We start from the raw sequence: 21,797 nt of genomic DNA, 5'->3' as shown, positions 1-21,797 counted from the left end.
CACATCTTGGGTCACAAATCAAGCCTCAGTAAATTTAAGAAAATTGAAATCATATCAAGCATCTTTTCTGACCACAACGCTATGAGATTAGAAATGAATTACAGGGAAAAAACGTAAAAAAGACAAACACATGGAGGCTAAACAATACTTTACTAAATAACCAAGAGATCACTGAAGAAATCAAAGAGGAAATCAAAAAATACCTAGAGACAAATGACAATGAAAACACGACGACCCAAAACCTATGGGATGCAGCAAAAGCAGTTCTAAGAGGGAAGTTTATAGCTATACAAGCCTACCTAAAGAAACAAGAAAAATCTCAAGTAAACAATCTAACCTTACACCTAAAGAAACTAGAGAAAGAAGAACAAACAAAACCCAAAGTTAGCAGAAGGAAAGAAATCATAAAGATCAGAGCAGAAATAAATGAAATAGAAACAAAGAAAACAGTAGCAAAGATCAATAAAACTAAAAGTTGGTTCTTTGAGAAGATAAACAAAATTGATAAGCCATTAGCCAGACTCATCAAGAAAAAGAGGGAGAGGACTCAAATCACTAAAATCAGAAATGAAAAAGGAGAAGTTACAACAGACACCGCAGAAATACAAAGCATCCTAAGAGACTACTACAAGCAACTTTATGCCAATAAAATGGACAACCTGGAAGAAATGGACAAATTCTCAGAAAGGTATAACCTTCCAAGACTGAACCAGGAAGAAACAGAAAATATGAACAGACCAATCACAAGTAATGAAATTGAAACTGTGATTAAAAATCTTCCAACAAACAAAAGTCCAGGACCAGATGGCTTCACAGGTGAATTCTATCAAACATTTAGAGAAGAGCTAACACCTATCCATCTCAAACTCTTCCAAAAAATTGCAGAGGAAGGAACACTCCCAAACTCATTCTATGAGGCCACCATCACCCTGATACCAAAACCAGACAAAGACACTACAAAAAAAGAAAATTACAGACCAATATCACTGATGAATATAGATGTAAAAATCCTCAACAAAATACTAGCAAACAGAATCCAACAACACATTAAAAGGATCATACACCACGATCAAGTGGGATTTATCCCAGGGATGCAAGGATTCTTCAATATACACAAATCAATCAATGTGATACACCATATTAACAAATTGAAGAAGAAAAACCATATGATCATCTCAATAGATGCAGAGAAAGCTTTTGACAAAATTCAACACCCATTTCTGATAAAAACTCTCCAGAAAGCGGGCATAGAGGGAACCTACCTCAACATAATAAAGGCCATATATGACAAACCCACAGCCAACATCATTCTCAATGGTGAAAAACTGAAAGCATTTCCTCTAAGATCAGGAACGAGACAAGGATGTCCACTCTCACCACTATTATTCAACATAGTTCTGGAAGTCCTAGCCACGGCAATCAGAGAAGAAAAAGAAATAAAAGGAATACAAATTGGAAAAGAAGAATTAAAACTGTCTCTGTTTGCGGATGACATGATATTATACATAGAGAATCCTAAAACTGCCACCAGAAAACTGCTAGAGCTAATTAATGAATATGGTAAAGTTGCAGGATACAAAATTAATGCCCAGAAATCTCTTGCATTCCTATACACTAATGATGAAGAATCTGAAAGAGAAATTAAGGAAACACTCCCATTTACCATTGCAACAAAAAGAATACAATACCTAGGAATAAACCTACCTAGGGAGACAAAAGACCTGTATGCAGAAAACTATAAGACACTGATGAAAGAAATTAAAGATGATACCAACAGATGGAGAGATATACCATGTTCTTGGATTGGAAGAATCAACATTGTGAAAATGAGTATACTACCCAAAGCAATAAACAGATTCAATGCAATCCCTATCAAATTACCAATGGCATTTTTTACGGAGCTAGAACAAATCATCTTAAAATTTGTATGGAGACAAAAAAGACCCCGAATAGCCAAAGCAGTCTTGAGGCAAAAAAATGGAGCTGGAGGAATCAGACTCCCTGACTTCAGACTATACTACAAAGCTACAGTCATCAAGACAATATGGTACTGGCACAAAAACAGAAACATAGATCAATGGAACAAGATAGAAAGCCCAGAGATAAACCCACGCACCTATGGTCAACTAATCTATGACAAAGGAGGCAAAGATATACAATGGAGAAAAGACAGTCTCTTCAATAAGTGGTGCTGGGAAAACTGGACAGCTACATGTAAAAGAATGAAATTAGAATACTCCCTAACACCATACACAAAAATAAACTCAAAATGGATTCGAGACCTAAATATAAGACTGGACACTATAAAACTCTTAGAGGAAAACATAGGAAGAACACTCTTTGACATAAATCACAGCAAGATCTTTTTTGATCCACCTCCTAGAGTAATGGAAATAAAAACAAAAATAAACAAGTGGGACCTAATGAGACTTCAAAGCTTTTGCACAGCAAAGGAAACCATAAACAAGACGAAAAGACAACCCTCAGAATGGGAGAAAGTATTTGCAAACGAGTCAACGGACAAAGGATTAATCTCCAAAATATATAAACAGCTCATTCAGCTCAATATTAAAGAAACAAACACCCCAATCCAAAAATGGGCAGAAGACCTAAATAGACATTTCTACAAAGAAGACATACAGACGGCCACGAAGCACATGAAAAGATGCTCAACATCACTAATTATTAGAGAAATGCAAATCAAAACTACAATGAGGTATCACCTCACTCCTGTTAGAATGGGCATCATCAGAAAATCTACAAACAACAAATGCTGGAGAGGGTGTGGAGAAAAGGGAACCCTCTTGCACTGTTGGTAGGAATGTAAATGGATACAGCCACTATGGAGAACAATATGGAGGTTCCTTAAGAAACTAAATATAGAATTACCATATGACCCAGCAATCCCACTACTGGGCATATACCCAGAGAAAACCGTAATTCAAAAAGACACATGCACCCGAATGTTCATTGCAGCACTATTTACAATAGCCAGGTCATGGAAGCAACCTAAATGCCCATCAACAGACGAATGGATAAAGAAGTTGTGGTACATATATACAATGGAATATTACTCAGCCATAAAAAGGAACGAAATTGAGTCATTTGTTGAGACGTGGATGGATCTAGAGACTGTCATACAGAGTGAAGTAAGTCAGAAAGAGAAAAACAAATATCGTATATTAATGCTTGTATGTGGAACCTAGAAAAATGGTACAGATGAGCCAGTTTGCAGGGCAGAAGTTGAGACACAGATGTAGAGAATGGACATATGGACACCAAGGGGGGAAAACTGCGGTGGGGTGGGGATGGTGGTGTGGTGAATTGGGCGATTGGGATTGACATGTAGACACTGATGTGTATAAAATTGATGCCTAATAAGAACCTGCAGTATAAAAAAACAAACAAAACAACTAATACTAAACTTTCGTTGGGTTATTTGTATGGAAATATGTTAATATAAATGTTGCAGACATTAAAAAAAAAAATAAGGAATGGGTGCAGCTCAGCCAATGAGAAACCATCACCACCATGAACTCCTACTTTTCTCCAATGAACTTTTATTTAGAGCTGTCCCTCTCAACTACACCTGCTTCCCTATAAAAGCAGCCTCTTTTCCTTTGTTCTCTGGACATGTCTGTGGTTCGACATAGATTGCATGTCTCAAAGTGCAATTAATTGCTGTTTCCCAAATAAAACCCATTTTGCTGGTAAAATAACTTCTGTTTTATTAGTTTTCCGTTAATACATGTTAAAATTCATATGACAGACAAATCTGAAATCCATGAGGCAGTATGCAAAAAATATATTTTAAGATAAGGTAAGTCTTTAAATATTGTACTTTATTATTTTAGAGCAGTTTTAGGTTCACAGCAAAATTGAGAGGAAGGTACAAAGATTTCACATTCACCTCCTGTCCCCACACATGCATAGCTTCCCCCACTTTCAACATCACTCACCCGAATTGTACATTTGCTATAATTGATGAATCTACATTGACACATTATAATCACCCAAAGTCCAAAGTTTACCTTTGGGTTCACTCTTGGTGTCGTACAATCTATGGGTTTGGGCAAAATTATAATGCCATGTATCTATTATTATAATATCATACAAAGTATTTTTACTTTCCTAAAACTTCTCTTTGTTCCACCTCTTCATTCCTCCCTCCACCCCAACCCCTGGCATACACTGATCTTTTTACTGTCTTCACAGTAAAAATGGAGACAAATGTTGTCTTTTCCAGAATGTCATAAAATTGGAATCATACAATATGTAGCCTTTTCAGATTGGCTTCTTTCACTTAGCAATATGCATTTGTTTCCTCCATGTCCTTTTATGATTTGATAGCTCATTTCTTTTTATCATTGAATAATTTCCCATTGCCTCAATGTACCACAGTTTATTTATCCATTCACTTACGAAAGGACATCTTGGTTGCTTCCAAGTTTGGGTAATTATGAATAAAGCTGTTATAAACATCCATGTCCAGGTTTTTGTGTGGACAAAATTTTCAACTCCTTTTGGGTAAAAACCAAGGAATGTGATTGCTGGATTATATGGTAAGAGTATGTTTAGTTTTGTAAGAAACTGCCAATCTGTCTTCCAAAGTGGCTGTATAGTTTTGCATTTCCACTAGCAATGAATGAGAGTTCCTGTTCCACATCCTCGCCAGGATTTGCTGTTATCAGTGTTCCAGATTTTGGTCATCCTAATAGGTGTGAAGTGGTATCTCACCGTTGTTTTAATTTGCATTTTCCTGATGACATAGAATGTAAAGCATCATTTCACATGCTTATTCACTATCTGTATATCTTCTTTGGTAAAGTATCTGTTAAGGTTTTGGGCCCATTTTTAATCAGGTTGTATGTTTTCTTATAGGCGAGTTTTAAGAATTATTGGTATATTTAGGATAACAGTCCTTTATCAGTGGTGTTTTTGTAAATATTTTCTCTGTTTGTGGCTTGCCTCCTGTTTCTCTTGGCATCTTTCACAGACCAGAAGATTTTAATTTTAATAAAGTCTTGTTTATTATTTCTTTCATAGATCATTCCTTTAGTGTTTTATCTAAAAAGTCATCACCATACCAAGGTCATCTAGGTTTTCTACTAGGTTATGTTCTAAGAGTTTTATGGGTTTACATTATACAATTAGGTCTATGATCCATATTGAGTTGATTTTTTGAACTGTGTAAGGTCTGTGTCTAGATTCATTTTTATGCATGTGGATATCCCGTTTTTCCAGCACCATTTATTGAAGAGACTCTCTTTGTTCTATTTTATTGCATTTTCTCCTTTGTCAAAGATCAGTTGACTATATTTATGCAGGTCTATTTATGGGCTCTCTATTCTGTTCCACTGATCTGTTTGTCAGTTCTTTCCCTAATATCTCACTCTTGATGACTGTAGCTTTATTGTAGTTCTTGAAGTCAGATGATGTCAATCCTATAATTTTGTTCTCTCCTTCAATATGTGTTGGCTATCCTGGGTCTTTTGCCTCTCCATATAAACTTTTTTTTTCTTTGGCCAGCGGCTTGCAGGATCTTAGTTCCCCGACCAGTATTTGAACCCCAAGTCCTAACCACTGGGCCACCAGGGAATTCCCTATAAACTTTTGAATCAGTTTGTCAATATCCATAAAAAAACTTGCTGGGATTTTGATTGGGATTGCATTGAATCTATAGATCAATTTCAGAAGCACTGACATCTTGACAATATTAAATATTCCTACCCATGAACATGGACTCTCTCATCATTTATTTAGTTCTATTTTGATTTCATTAATCAGCATTTTATAATTTTTCTCATATAGATCTTGTACATGTTTTGTTAGATTTATATCTAAATATTTAATTTTGGGGAAGCTAATGTAAATGATATTACGTTTCTAATTTCAAATTCAACTTATTTGTTGCTGTTATGTAGAAAAGAGATTGATTTTTGTACATTAAAATCTTATTCTGCAACCTTACTATAATCAATTATTCATTCCAAGAGTTTTTTGTTGATTCAATTATCTACAAAGACAATCATGTTATCTGAAAAACACAATTTTATTTCTTGCTTCCCAATCTGTATACCTTTTGTTTCCTTTTCTTGTCTTATTGCATTAGCAAGGACTTTCAGAAATGGAATGGTGAGAGAGGAAATCTTTGCCCTGTACCTGATCATAGTGGGAAAGCTTCAAGTTTCTCACCATTAAGTAGGATGTTAGCAATGGATTTTTTCATAGATAGTCCTTATCAAGTTGATAAAGTTCCCCTCTGTTCCTAATTTACTGAGAGTTTATCAGGAATGAGTGTTGGATTTTGTCAAATGTGTTTTCTGCATCTATTGATATGAACATGTGATTTTCTTTTTTAGTTTGTTGATGTGATGGATTTCATTTATCGATTTTCAAATGTTGAACCAGCCTTGCATACCTGGGATAATTTACACTTGGTTGCAGTGTATAATTCTTTTTATACATTGCTGGATTTGATTTGCTAATATTTTATTGAGAATTTTTGCATCTGATAAGCCAATCTTGAAAATAAAAGTTAAGATAATAGGGTTCAAAATGGCAGCATAAAAAGAGCCTGAACTTACCTCCTCCCAAGGATACAATAAATACACAGCTATATAAGGATCACTCCACCTGAAAAGAATGTGAGAATTGACTTGGGATGTGGGGGCGAGCAGTCACAGCACTATCCCACCACCTTGCTGAAGCTAGGGAATGTCTGTGGTTGCAGCACACACACACTCACACACACACACACACAGACACACACACACACACCATTCCCTGGCTGGGGCAGGCGAGTATGACAAGTTGCAGTATTATTCCTCTCCCAGCCTAAAGCCAACTCAACACTTCCCTGCCACCAGGCTGAGTCTTGCAAATATGAGCATTTGCAGCATTCTCCTACACTTGGCCTAAAGCTGACATGCACTCAGACAAGGCACTCTACTGCTGTGTTGCTGAAACCTGCAACTGTATGCAGTCGTTTTCCCACTGCCTTTCTGAAAAAAGGGAACAAGCCCTGCACCATACACTCTCCAGCTTCCTAGCTAAAGTTGTTGGGCATGTACAATTCACAAAAGGGACAGCACTTGATTGCCTGGCCCTGTTGACCAAGAGGGCTGGCATTCCAGAGCTCCATGGGACTGTAACAATCAGAAAGACAGTTCTCAGCAGGCCGCCAACACCAGGGCACTGCACAGACAGCAGACTGAAACACAATCTCAGTCTTCCTGTGAAAAAGGCCTATTTACTTAGCCTGGAACTTCACCCTGAAGTAGAGACTTCAGGTTTCCCACACATCTAGAGGTTAAGGAGGTGCTCCCAGGGTACATAAGCAGTGAGACACCATCCTTGCCCACCCTCTTGGTCTCACTAATGCTCAACAAGGCTCCCCAGAGTGCAGCTTATACACTAGTCAGGAGCCCCAGTTTCTGCAGCTGTTACCCAGAGGACACCTCCAGGTCTCCTGGTCTGGAAGCCAGCAGAGAATACAATTATGGCTCCACTGGACTGTATATATCTGCGTACTTTAAAAGTACTGCATGAGGGTCTGGCTTCCAATCAGACTGACACTTGTGTTAAATGAGATTCCTCCCCTTGGAACACTGAGAGGTCTCAGCACTTCTTCAACATCAGGGGCATATCAAGAATAAATCAGGTGGTATAGACAACTGCAAAGATTTGTGAGACAACCAAGAGCTAGGATGAGGTTGAATGAGAAGGATCATCACCTACACAAGGTCACTCCTTCAAGAATGAGAGAGGTAGCAATATTGCCTAATACATGGAAATAAACATAGAGACCAAAGCAAAGTGAGGAAACAGAAAAATATGTTCAAAATGAAAGAACAAGACAAAACCCTCAGAAATAGACCTTAATGATATAGGAATAAGTAATATAATTTATAAAGAATAAGAATGGGCTTCCCTGGTGGCACAGTGTTGAGAAGCCGCCTGCCAATGCAGAGGACATGGGTTTGAGCCCTGGTCTAGGAAGATCCCACATGCTGTGGAGCAACTAAGCCCATGAGCCACAACTACTGAAGCCTGCGCACCTAGAACCTATGCTCCACAACAAGAGAAGCCACCACAATGAGAAACCCACGCACCACAACGAAGAGTAACCCCTCCTCGTGGCAACTAGGGAAAGCCCGTGCACAGCAACGAAGACCCAACACAGCCAAAAATAAATAAATAATAATAATAATAATAATAAAAGAAGTGGTGGCCCCTTAAAAAAAAAGAATTCAAAGTGATGGTCATAAAGATTCTCATTGAACTTAGAGAAGAATGGATGAACACAGTGAGAACTTCAAAAAAAATTTATAAAATATAAAAAAGAACCAATAAGAGGTGAAAAACACATAACTGAAATGAAAAATACACTAGAGGGAATCAATGGAAGGTTAGATAATACAGAAGAACAGACCAATGATCTGGAAGACAGGGTAGTGGAAATCACCCAATCAGAACAGCAAAAAGAAAACAGAATTCTGTGGAATGAGGATAGTTTAAGGGAACTCTGGGCGACCTCAGGCATACTAACATTTGCATTACAGGGACCTCCAGAAGGAAAAGAAAGAAAGGGGCAGAAAACTTCTTTGAAGAAATGATGGCTGAAAACTTCCCTAACCTGGGGAAAGAAACAGACATCCAAGTATGTAGAGTCCTAAACAAAATGAACCCAAAGAGATCCACACCAAGACACATTATAATTAAAATGTCAAAAGTTAAAAATAAAGAGAATTTTTAAAGCAACAAGTGTAAAACAACTAGTTACATATAAGTGAACCCCCTTAAGATTATCAGTGAATTTTCCAGCAGAAACTTTGCAGGCCAGGAAGAAGTGGCATGATACATTCAAAGTGCTGAAAGGACAAAACTTACACCAAGACTACTCTATCAAGCAAGGTTATCATTCAGAATTGAAGGAGAAATAGTGTGCCAGACAAGCAAAAACTAAAAGAGTTCATCACCACTAAACCAGCCTTACAAGAAATGATAAAGGGACTTCTTTAAGCAGAATAGAAGAGTCCATAAATAGAAATAAGAAAATATGCAAAAGAAAAATCTTCTTGGTAAAAACAAATATATAACAAAACCACTTATGAAGCTAGCATGAAAGGTAAAAAACAAAAGTAGTAATATCAACTAAAAGTACAATAAGTAGTTGAGGGGTACACAAAATAAAAAGATGTAAAATAGGCTGTCAAAAATATTAAAAGGGGGAGTAAGTTAAAATATAGTGCTTTTAGAATGCATTTGAATTTAAGCAACTATCAACTTGAAATAATCTGCTTTATATACAGATTGTTATATATGAACCTCATGGTAATCAAAAACAAAAAACTTATAATAGATACACAAAAAATAAAGAGAAAGGAATCCAAATATAACACAAAAGAAAATCATCAAACCACAAGGGAAGAGAACAAGAGAAATAGAAAAGAACAGAGAAGAACTGCAAAAAAAACAACCAGAAAACAATGAACAAAACGGCAAAAAGTACATACCTCTCAAAAATTAACTTAAATGTAAATGGACTAAATTATCCAACCAAAAGACATGAAGTGACTAAATGGATTAAAAAACAAGACCCATATATATGCTGCCTACAAGAGACTTACTTCAGATGTAAGGACACACACAGATTGAAAGTTAAAGGATGTAAAAAGATCTTCCATGTAAATGGAAACCAAAAGAAAGCTGGAGTAGCTATACTTATATCAGAGAAAATAGACTTTAAAACAAAGACTGCAATAAGATACAAATTAGGTCATTAGATAATGATAAAGGAGTCAATCCAACAGGAGGATACACAGGCATACCTCATTTTATTGCCCTTTGTTTATCGTGCTTTACAGATATTGCATTTTTTACAAATCAAAGATTTGTGACAACCCTGCCTTGTCTGATGATGGTCAGCATTTTTTAGCAAATTTTTTAGCACTTTTTAAAAGATATAATGCTGTTGCACACAGTAGACTACAGTGTAGTGTAAACATGCCATTTATATGCACTGGAAAACCAAAAAATTCATGTGACTCACTTTATTGCAATATTCACTTTATTGAAGTGATCTTGAACCAAGCTCACAGTATTTCCAAGGTATGCCTATAATAATTTTAGATATTTATGCACCTAACATAGGAGCACCTATATACAAAGAAATATTAATAGACCTAAAGGGAGAATAAAAAGCAATACATAATTGTAGAGGGCTTTAATACCCCACTTTTATCAATGGATATATCATCCAGACAGAAAATCAACAAGGAAACATTGACCTTAAATGACAAGATGAATTTAACAAAATATACACAATGTTCCATCCGAAAGAAACAGAATACACATTCTTCTCAAGAGCACATGGAACATTCTCCAGGATACATCATATGTTAGGGCACAAAACAGGTCTTAATAAATTTAAGGGACTTCCCTGGTGGCACAGTGGTTAAGAATCCACCTGCCAATGCAGGGGCACGGGTTTGATCCCTGGTCCAGGAAGATCCCACATGCTGCGGAGAACCTAAGCCCGCATGCTGCAACTACTGAGCCCACACACCACAACTACTGAAGCCCATGCACCTAGAGCCCATGCTGTGCAACAAGAGAAGCCACTGCAATGAGAAGCCTGCACACCGCAACAAAGAGTAGCCCCCTCTCGCCACAACTAGAGAAAGCCCATATGCAGCAATGAAGACCCAACGTAGCCCAAAAAAATAGATAAATAAAAAATAAAATAAAATAAAATAACTTAAAAAATAAAAAAATAAATTTAAGAAAATTGAAATCATATCAAGCATCTTTTTGGACTATAGAAACTAGAAATCAATTAGAAGAAGAAAAGTGGAAAATTCACAAATAAGTGGAGATTAAATATGTTACTGAAAAACCAATAAGTCAAAGAAAAATCAATAGAGAAATAAAAAATGCCTTGAGTCAATGAAAATGGAAATACAACATACCAAAACATATGGGCTACAGCAAAAGGAGTTGCAAGAGGGAAATTCATAGAGATAAATGCCTACATCATAAAACAATAAAAAGCTCAAATAAACAACCTAACTTTATACCTCAAGGAACTAGAAAAAAGAAGAACAAATGAAGCCCAAAGTCAGTAGAAGGAAGGAAATAATAAAGACCAGAGTGGAAATAAATGAAATAGAGACTAAAAGGACAATCGAAAAAAATCAATAAAATTAAGAGCTCGTTCCTTGAAAAGATAAATAAAATTGACAAAACTTTAGCTGCACTCACCAAGATAAAAAGAGCAAGTCTCAAATAAATAAAATCAGAAATTATAGAGAAGATGTTAACAATTGATACCACAGAAATACAAAGGATAATAAGAGACTACTATGAAGAATTATATACCAACAAATTGGGCAACCTATAGGAAACTGATAAATTCCTAGAAACATACAACCTACCAAGACTGATTTAGGAAGAAACAGAAAATTAAATAGACCAACCACTCCCAAAAAATTAAAAGCCCTGGATAAGGTGGCTTCAATGGTGAATTCTACCAAACATTTAAAGAATAAATACCAGTACTTCTCAAACTCTTCTAAAATATAGAAAATGGAGGGAAGCAACACATCTAAATGCATTTTTTGAGACCAACATTACCTTAATCTCAAAATTAGACAAGGACACCAAGAAAAGAAAATTACAGTCCAACATTCCTGAGGGACATAGAATCAAAAATCCTCAACAAAATATTTGCAAACAAAATTCAGCAACACAATAAAAGAATTGTAACCATAATCAAGTGGAATTTTTCCAGAGATTCAATAATGGTTCAACATCCACAAATCAAACAGTATGCCATACCACAGTAAACAAAATGAGTGACAAAAATCATATGATCATCTCAAAAGACAGAAAAGACATTTGACAAATTTCAACATACATTTATGATAAAAACTCTCTCTCAACAAGGTGAGTATAGAGGGAACATATCACAACATAATAAAGGCCATAGAAGACAAGCCCATGGCTAACTTCATGCTCAGTGGGGAAAAACTGAAAGCATTTCCTCTAAGGTCAGAAACAAGACAAAGATGCCCACTCTCTTCACTTTTATTCAACATAATATTGGAAGTCCTAAGCACAGCAGTCAGACAAGGAAAAGAAATAAATGGAATCAATATTGAAAATGAATAAGTAGAATTGTCACTGTTTGCAGATGAAATGATACTACATATGGAAAATCCTAAAGACACCACCTAAAAGGGGTGGGATGAACTGGGAGATCGGGATTGACATATATACTCTAATATGTATAAAATATATAACTAATAAGAACCTGCTGTATAGCACAGGGAACTCTACTCAGTGCTCTGTGGTGACCTAAAGGAGAAAGAAATCCAAAAAAAAAGGAGATATATGTATACCTATAGCTGATTCACTTCACTGTACAGCAGAAACTAACACAACATTGTAAAGCGACTATACCCCAATTTTAAAAAAAAACACCTAAAGTTATTAGAACTAATAAATGAATTCAGTAACGTTGCAGGATACACAATTAATACACAGAAGTCAGTTGCCTTTCTATACAATAATAATGAATTATCAGAAAGAGAAATTAATAAAACAAGCCTATTTACAACTGAATCAAAAAGAATTAAATACCTAGGAATAAAACTAACTAAGAAAGTAAAAGACTCATACTTGGAAAACGAATAGGTATTGATGAAAGAAATTGAAGATGACACAAACAGATGGAAAGATATACCATGTTCATGGATTGGAAGAATTAATATTGTTAGGCAGAACACTCTATGACATAAATCACAGCAAGATCCTTTTTGACCCAGCTCCTAGAGAAATGGAAATAAAAACAAAAATAAACAAATGGGACCTAATGAAACTTAAAAGCTTTTGCACAGCAAAGGAAACCATAAACAAGACAAAAAGACAACCCTCAGAATGGGAGAAAATATTTGCAAATGAAGCAACTGACAAAGGATTAATCTCCAAAATTTACAAGCAGCTCATGCAGCTCAAGCAGCTCAATATCAAAAAAACATACAACCCAATCCAAAAATGGGCAAAAGACCTAAATAGAGATTTCTCCAAAGAAGATATACAGATTGCCGACAAACACATGAAAGAATGCTCAACATCATTAATCATTAGAGAAATGCAAATCAAAACTACAGTGAGATATCATCTCACACCGGTCAGAATGGCCATCATCAAAAAATCTAGAAACAATAAATGCTGGAGAGGGTGTGAAGTAAAGGGAACCCTCTTGCACTGTTGGTGGGAATGTAAATTGATATAGCCACTATGGAGAACAGTATGGAGGTTCCTTACAAAACTAAAAATAGAACTACCATATGACCCAGCAATCCCACTACTGGGCATATACCCTGAGAAAACCATAATTCAAAAAGAGTCATGTACCAAAATGTTCATTGCAGCTCTATTTACAATAGCCAGGACATGGAAGCAACCTAAGTGTCCATCAACAGATGAATGGATAAAGAAGATGTGGCACATATATACAATGGAATATTACTCAGCCATAAGGAGAAATGAAATGGAGGTATTTGTAGTGAGGTGGATGGAGTTAGAGTCTGTCATACAGAGTGAAGTAAGTCGGAAAGAGAAAAACAAATATAGTATGCTAACACATATATATGGAATCTAAGGGGGGGGGAAAAAAGGTCATGAAGAACCTAGTGGCAAGACGGGAATAAAGACACAGACCTACTAGAGGATGGACTTGAGGATATGGGGAGGGGGAGGGGTAAGATGTGACAGGGTGAGAGAGTGTCAAGGACATATATACACTACCAAATGTAAAATAGATAGCTAGTGGGAAGCAGCCGCATAGCACAGGGAGATCAGCTTGGTGCTTTGTGACCTCCTAGAGGGGTGGGATAGGGAGGTTGGGAGGGAGGGAGATGCAAGAGGGAAGAGATATGGGAACATATGTATATGTATAACTGATTCACTTTGTTATAAAGCAGAAACTAACACTCCATGGTAAAGCAATTATACTCCAATAAAGATGTTAAAAAAATAAAAAAAAATTTAAAAACTAGAGTCCTTATAAGTGGAAGGCAGGAGGATTTGAATGAGATAGAGAAGATACTACATTGCTGCTTTGAAGATGGGGGAAGGGGACATGACCTTAGTAATCTAAGCAGCCTTTAGAAGCTGGAAATAGCAAGGAAATGGATTTTCCCCTAGAATCTCTGGAGGGAGTGTGACCCTGCCAACACTTTTATTTTGGCCCAGTGAAAGTCATGGCCAACTGGGATTTATTCACATGATTGAAGGTTTGATTTGACATTAGAAAGCCAATCAATGTAATTCACCATAAAAACAAACTGAAAAAGAAAAACAGTGTGATTATATCAATCAATGTACAAAAACAATTGAGAAAATCCAAAATCCTTTCCTGAAAAAAACAAAAAAACTTTGTATCTCATACTGGTAAAGGGAAATAAAAAAAAATCTACAGCTAACATACTTAATGGTTAAAGACAGAATGCTTACCCCTATGATCAGGAAAAAGCTGGGGATCCCCAAACACACCATTCTTATTCAATGTAGTACTGGGAGTTCCAGCCACCACAATAAGGCAAGAAAAGAAAATAGAGGTATGCATATTAGAAATGAAGAAGTAGCACAGCAAAGGAAACCATAAACAAAATGAAAAGACAACCCACAGGAGAAAATATTTGCAAACTATGCTACTGACAAGTGATTAATTTCCAAAATATACAAACAGCTCATACAGCTTAATATCAAGAAAACAAACTATCCAGTCAAAAAATGGGCAGAAGATCTAAGTAGACAGTTCTCCAAAGAAGACATACAGATGAGCAAAAAGCACATAAAAAGATGCTCAACATCACTAATTATTAGAGAAATGCAAATCAAAACTACAGTGAGGTATCACCTCACACCAGTCAGAATGGCCATCATCAAAAAGTCTACAAACAATAAATGCTGGAGAGGGTGGAGAAAAAGGAACCCTCCTACACTCTTGGCGGGAACGTAAATTGGTACAGCTACTATGGAGAATAGTATGGAAGTTCCTTAAAAGATTAAAAATAGAGTTACCATATGATCCTGCAATCCCAGTCCTGGGCATATATCTGGCGAAAAATCTAACTCAAAAAGATACATGCACCCCTATGTTCATTGTAGCACTATTTACAATAACCAAGACGTGGAAGTAATGTAAATGTGCATCAACAGATGAATGGATAAAGAAGATGTTGTATATATATATATACAATGGAATATTACTCCACCATTAAAAGAATAAAATAGGGACTTCCCTGGTGGCGCAGTGGTTAAGAATCCACCTGCCAATGCAGGGGACACGGGTTCAATACCTGGTCCGGGCAGATCTCACATACCGCGGAGCAACTAAGCCTGTGCGCCACAGCTACTGAGCCTGCGCTCTAGAGCCCGCGTGCCACAACTACTGAAGCCCGTGGGCCTAGAGCCTATGCTCCGCAACAAGAGAAGCCACTGCAATGAGAAGCCCGCACACTGCAACAAAGAGTAGCCCCCGCTCACCAGAACTAGAGAAAGCCCGTGCGCAGCAACGAAGACCCAACGCAGCCAAAAAAATAAATAAATAAATAAATTTTTAAAAAAGAATAAAATAATGCCATTTGCAGCAACATGGATGGACCTAGAGATTACTATATTAAGTGAAGTAAGTCAGTCAGAGTAAGACAAATATCATGTGATATCACTTATCTGTGGAATCTAAAGAAATCATACAAACAAACTTATTTACAAAACAGAAATAGATGTAGAAAACAAACTTATGGTTACCAGAGGGGATAGTGGGGCAGGGGAGATAAATTAGGAGTTTGGGATTAACATATACACAGTACTATATAAAATAGGTAAACAACAAGGACCTACTGTATAGCATAGGGAACTATATTCAATACCTTGTAATAACCTATGATAGAAAAGAGTCTGAAAAAGAATATATATATATATATATATATATGTATGTATAACTGAATCACTTTGCTGTACACCTGAAACTAACACAATATTGTAAATTAACTGTATTTAAATTTTTAAAAAAGAAAACCTTAAAAAAAATCTTGAAGATAGGAACAAATTTAAAAAGAGAACAACAACAAAAAAGTAAAACAATCTTTATTCACAGAGAACATGATTATCTATATAGAAAGTATAATGAAATCTAGAAAAAAGCTACTAGAACTAAGTAGGTTTAGCAAAGTTTCAGGATATAATATCTATATACAGAAACCAATTGTATATGTATATACATTTTTGGCCGTGCCGTGAGGCATGTAGTATCTTAGTTCCCCAACCAGGGATTGAACCCGTGCCCTCTCTGCATTGGGAGCGCACAGTCTTAACCACTGGACTGCCAGGGAAGTCCCACAATTGTATCTTTATATACTAACAGTGAATGACTGGAAATTCACTGCTACAATTGTATTTTTATATACTAGCCGTGAATGACTGGGAATTGAAAATTTTAAAATACCATTTATAATAGCATCCAAAAATATGAAATAAGTGGGGATAAATCTGAAAAAATGTGATAGACCTGTACACTGAAAACTATAAAAAATATTGCTGAGAAAAATTAAAGGCCTAAATAAATGGAGGACTACATCTTGTTCATGAGCCAAAGACTCAATATTGTTAAGAGGTCAATTCTTCCCCCACATTAATCTATAGATTCAATGCAATCCCAACCAAATCCCAGCAGGCTCTTTTGTAGAAATAGACAAGCCGATTCTAAAATTCATGTGGAAATGCAAAAGACCCCCAAAGAGCCAAAACAATCCTGAAAAAGAACAAAATTGAAGGCCTAAGACTATCTGATCTCCCAAATTATTATACAGCTACAGTAATCAAAACAGTGTAATACTGGCATAAAGGTAGACAAATACATCAATGGAACAGAGGGTCCAGAAAAAAACCCACGCATATATAGACAATTGATTTTTGACAAAAGTACAAAAGCAATGCAATGGAGAAAGGATAGCCTTCTCAACACACACTGCTAGAACAATTGGGTAACTACATGCTAAAAAAAAAAAAAAATGAACGTGGTGCCATACCTTGTGCCATATACAAAAATTAACCCCAAATGGCTCACGGACCTAAATGTTAAGCCTAAAACTATAAAACTCATAAAAGGAAACATAGGAGAGAACCTTTGTAATCTTATGTTAGACGAAGATTCCTTAGCTATGACACCAAAAGCATCTTCCATAGAAGAATAAAATAATAAATTAAACTTCATCAAAGGGAAGGGGGGATGGGATGAATTGGGGGCTTGGGATTCACATATATACACTACTATGTATAAAATAGATAACTAATGAGAACCTACTGTATAGCACAGGGAACTCTATTCAATGCTCTGTGGTGACCTAAATGGGAAGGAAATCTTAAAAAGAGTGGATATATGTATACATATAACTGATTCACTTTGCTGTACCTCAGAAACTAACACAACATTTTAAAGCAACTATACGCCAATAAAAAAATTTTTTAAGCTCCAACAAAATTTAAAATGTCTTCTCTTCAAAAGACACTGTTTAGATAAAGAATAGAGTTGAGAAAACTGGATATCCACATGCAAAAGAATGAAGTTGGACCCTTTCCTTATACCATATATAAAAACTCAAAATAGATCAAAGATCTAAATGTAAGAGCTAAAACTACAAAACTCTTAGAAATAAACATAGGCAGAAAGCTTCACGACATTGGATTTGGCAATGATTTTTTGTGTATGACACCAAAAGTACAGCCAACAAAAGAAAAAACTGAACTATATCCAAATTTAAAACTATGCATTGAAGGACACAATCAACAGAATGAAAAGGCAATCCAGGAGGTGGGAGTAAATATTTGCAAATCATATCTGATAAGGAGTTAATATGCAGAATATATAAAGAACTTCTACAACTCAGCAATAAAAAGAAATTTTTTAATGGGTGAAGAAGATATACAGATGACCAATAAGCACAAGATGCTCAACATCACTAATCATTAGGGAAATGCAAATCAAAATCACCTATCACTTCACACCCTTTAGGATGATGAAAGAAAAAGAAGGAAGGGAGGGAAGGAGGGAGGAAAGGAAGGGAAAGAAAGAGAAAGGAAGAAAAGAAAAAGTGTTAGGATGAGGGGAAACTGGAATCCTAGAGCACTGTTGTTGGGAACATAAGATGGTGCAGTCTCTACAGAAAATAGTATGGCAGTTCCTCAAAAAATTAAAAATGAGTTACCATATGATCCAGCAATCCCATTCTTGGGTATATACCCTAAAGAATTAAAAGCAGGGGCTCAAATAGATATTTGTTTACCCATACTTAAAGCAGCATTATTCACAATAGCCAAAAGGTAAAAGCAACTTAAGTGTCCATCAATGGGTAAATGGATAAACAAAATATGGTGTACACTACAATGGAATATTATTTAGCCTTAAAAAGGAAATTCTGCCACATGCTACAACATGTATGAACCTTGAAGACATTATGCTAAGTGAAATAAGCTAGTCACAAAAGGACAAATACTGTATGATTCCACTTATATGAGGTACCAAGAGTAATCAAATTCAGAGGCAGAAAGTAGAATGGTGGTTGTCAGGGGCTGGGGGGAGGATGAATTAGTGTTTAGATGGTAGACTTTCAGTTATGCAAGATGAAAAGAGTTCTGAAGATGGATCGTGGTGATGGTTGCACAAATGTGAATGTATTTAATGCCACTCTATACTTAAAAATGGTTTAGATGGTAAATTTTATATGTATTTTACCACAATATTTTTTAAAATTTTAAATGTTTTAAAAGCTTTTTCAGGGGACTTCCCTAGTAGTCCAGTGGTTAAGACTCTGGGCTTCCACTGCAGGGGTCACGGGTTCAATCCCTGGTTGGGGAGCTAGGATCCCGCATGCTGTGTGGCCATAAATGAAAAGCTTTTTCAGAATGAAAAAAAGACACTTTTTAAAGAATGAAAAGACAAGCCACAGACTGAGGAAAAAATGTTACAAAACATACATATATCTGATAAAGAATTTTTATCCAATTATATGTAGAATTCTCAAAACTCAACAATAAAATGAGCAACCCAATACAAAATGTGCAAGAGAGTTGAACATTTTACCAAAGAAGATATTTGGATGGCACATGAAAATACTCTCAAATCATTAGTCAGTAGAAAAATGCAAATCAAAACTACAATGAGATACCACTATATCCTACTAGATTAGCTAATGTCAAAAAACTGACAATGCCAGCTGCTGGAAAAGGTGTGGAGAATTTTCACACACTGATGGGAATGCCAAATGGTAGAGCTACTTTGAGAAAGTTTAGCAGTTTCTGAGACTGTTAAACATATACTTACCATATATCCTAGCAAACCAACTCTAAGTATTTAAAGAAATGAAAACACAAAAATATCCATGCAAATGTTTACAGCAGGTTTATTTGTAATCACCCAAACCTGGAAACAACCCAATGTCCCTTCAACTGGGGAATGGATAAACTAATGGTGGTACATCCATACAATGGAGTGTAACTCAGATAAGGAACTATTGATAAACCCAATAATGTAGATGAATCTCAAATGTGCTTAGAGAAAGAAGCCAGTCTCCAAAGGCTACATATTGTATAATTCCATCTATATGACATTCTCCAAAAGATAAAACTATAGGGACAAAGAACAAATCAGGGTTGCCAGGAGTTAAGAGGTAGGGAGGTTTTTACTATAAAGTAGCAGGGATGAATTTGATGGAGGAGGGCAGAGGGTAATGGAACTGTTCTTTACCTTGTGTTGGTTACACAACTCTATGCATTTGTCAAAGCTTATAGAACTGTACACCAGAGGTTATCTTATTCTAAGTACACCAGAGGTTATTTTATTCTATGCCTATAGGCATAAAATAAGCCTACATGCTGTATGATTCTTTTTACATGACATTCACATGAAGGCAAAACTATAGGGACAGAAAAAAGATCGGGGGCTCCCGGAATCTGAGGGTGGGGGTAGGGGTTGACTACAAAGAGTTCCAAGAGTTTTGGGGGTGATGTAAACTATACCTTGATAGTGATGGCAGTTCACTACTGTATACATTTGTCCAAACTCACAGAACTTACACTATAAAGGGTGAACTTTATTGTATATAAATTATACTTTAAAAAAAAAAAAAGGCAAGAGGGAAAAGACTCGAAAAATAGCATTGTAAAAAACTTGTGATAGGGCTTCCCTGGTGGCGCAGTGGTTAAGAATCCGACTGCCAATGCAGGGGACACAGGTTCGAGCCCTGGTCCAGGAAGATCCCACGTGCCGCGGAGCAACTAAGCCTGTGCGCTGCAACTACTGAGCCTGCGCTCTAGAGCCCGCGGGCCACAACTACTGAGCTCGCATGCCACAACTACTGAAGCCCGCGCACCTGCAGCCCGTGCTCTGCAACGAGAAGCCACTGAAATGAGAAGCCCACACACCACAACGAAGAGTAGCCCCTGCTCACAGCAACTAGAGAAAGCCCACATGCAGCAACAGACCCAACTCAGCCATAGACAAATAAATAAATAAATTTTTTTTAAAAAAAACTTTATATGCTGTAGAAATCTGGAATCCCAAATTCTTATCCTGACATGACTACTTTAGTTCTTATGTTTGACTTGGGCCAAATTTTGTTCCCATGATGTTTCTTACTCAACGAGATACCTCTTATTCCTAGTAGTTACCAATACCTCTTAGGAGTACTAGAAAATATTTTTAAAGTTAAATTATGAATTGCCATATGGTTATAAAATGGCAGTAGCTGTCCTGGTATGCAATTTTTCATTGTAGCACTATTATCTATCAGGAGACTTTGATAGGATAGTGTGAAGTAAGTTGGACCCCATTAGAGTATTTGGAGTGGAATTTTATCAAGGCCCTATTTTTTAAAGCCAAAAAAAGAGAATGTATTTAAAAGACTTGATAACAGAGGCTGGCACACCGTAGGTGCTTAATGTTAAGGAGGCAGTACAATGCAGAGGAAAGGGCCTGCATAATGTTTTTATCACACCTGGGTTCCAATCCTGGCACCACCACTTAATATGTTGTCTTGGGTACTTCCTGACAACTTTGAGCCTACTTATCTTTCATATGGGGAGACTAACCTCTTACTGGCAAAGCTGTATTGAAGGCTAAAGGAGGTAACAGGTTTCCAGGGTCTGGTACAGTTTGTGCTCAAGCAGTAATTCTCTCCTCTGGCTGCCACAGAATGCAGAAGTGGTCTGCACTTCCCTGCCAACCATCCTGCAACCAAGGGCCTATCAGGCCATCACACGGTTCCAGTCTCAGGATTTGAATAGGGTGACAGCAAGAGAGGCAAGGCTAAGATGTGGCTGTGGATCCATAGACGATGTGGAAGTTTGGGGTGGGGGGCAAAGCCTGCAATCTAACACCCATTCCCTTCAAACATGTCCAGTCTCAGGTAGACTGCTTGGAACTGAGGTCCTATGCATAACCCAAACAACCCCTGGTAAAGTAAGGTACTGTGTTTCTGTTGCCATCATTTACCCTAGTCCCTTTCTGAGGGGCCCTGACACTGCCTGGGACTTTGTCTGATGGAGTATGCTCCCCGAGAAGAGGTGGCTAATATTTTTATGGGGTATAATGTCTTCTAGACAGCAGAAAAGGAGTTTGCTGGTATACCCCTGATATAGCAGCTCTTGAGGATGCAGGCTATGAATAAATGATACCAGAACTCTTTTGAATCATGGAATTCAAATGCTGGTGCTGGGTGAGACATGGT

This window comes from Balaenoptera ricei, chromosome X, assembly GCF_028023285.1.
Source record: "Balaenoptera ricei isolate mBalRic1 chromosome X, mBalRic1.hap2, whole genome shotgun sequence".
Classification (NCBI taxonomy): Eukaryota; Metazoa; Chordata; class Mammalia; order Artiodactyla; family Balaenopteridae; genus Balaenoptera; species Balaenoptera ricei.
This window is presented reverse-complemented; position numbering follows the sequence as displayed.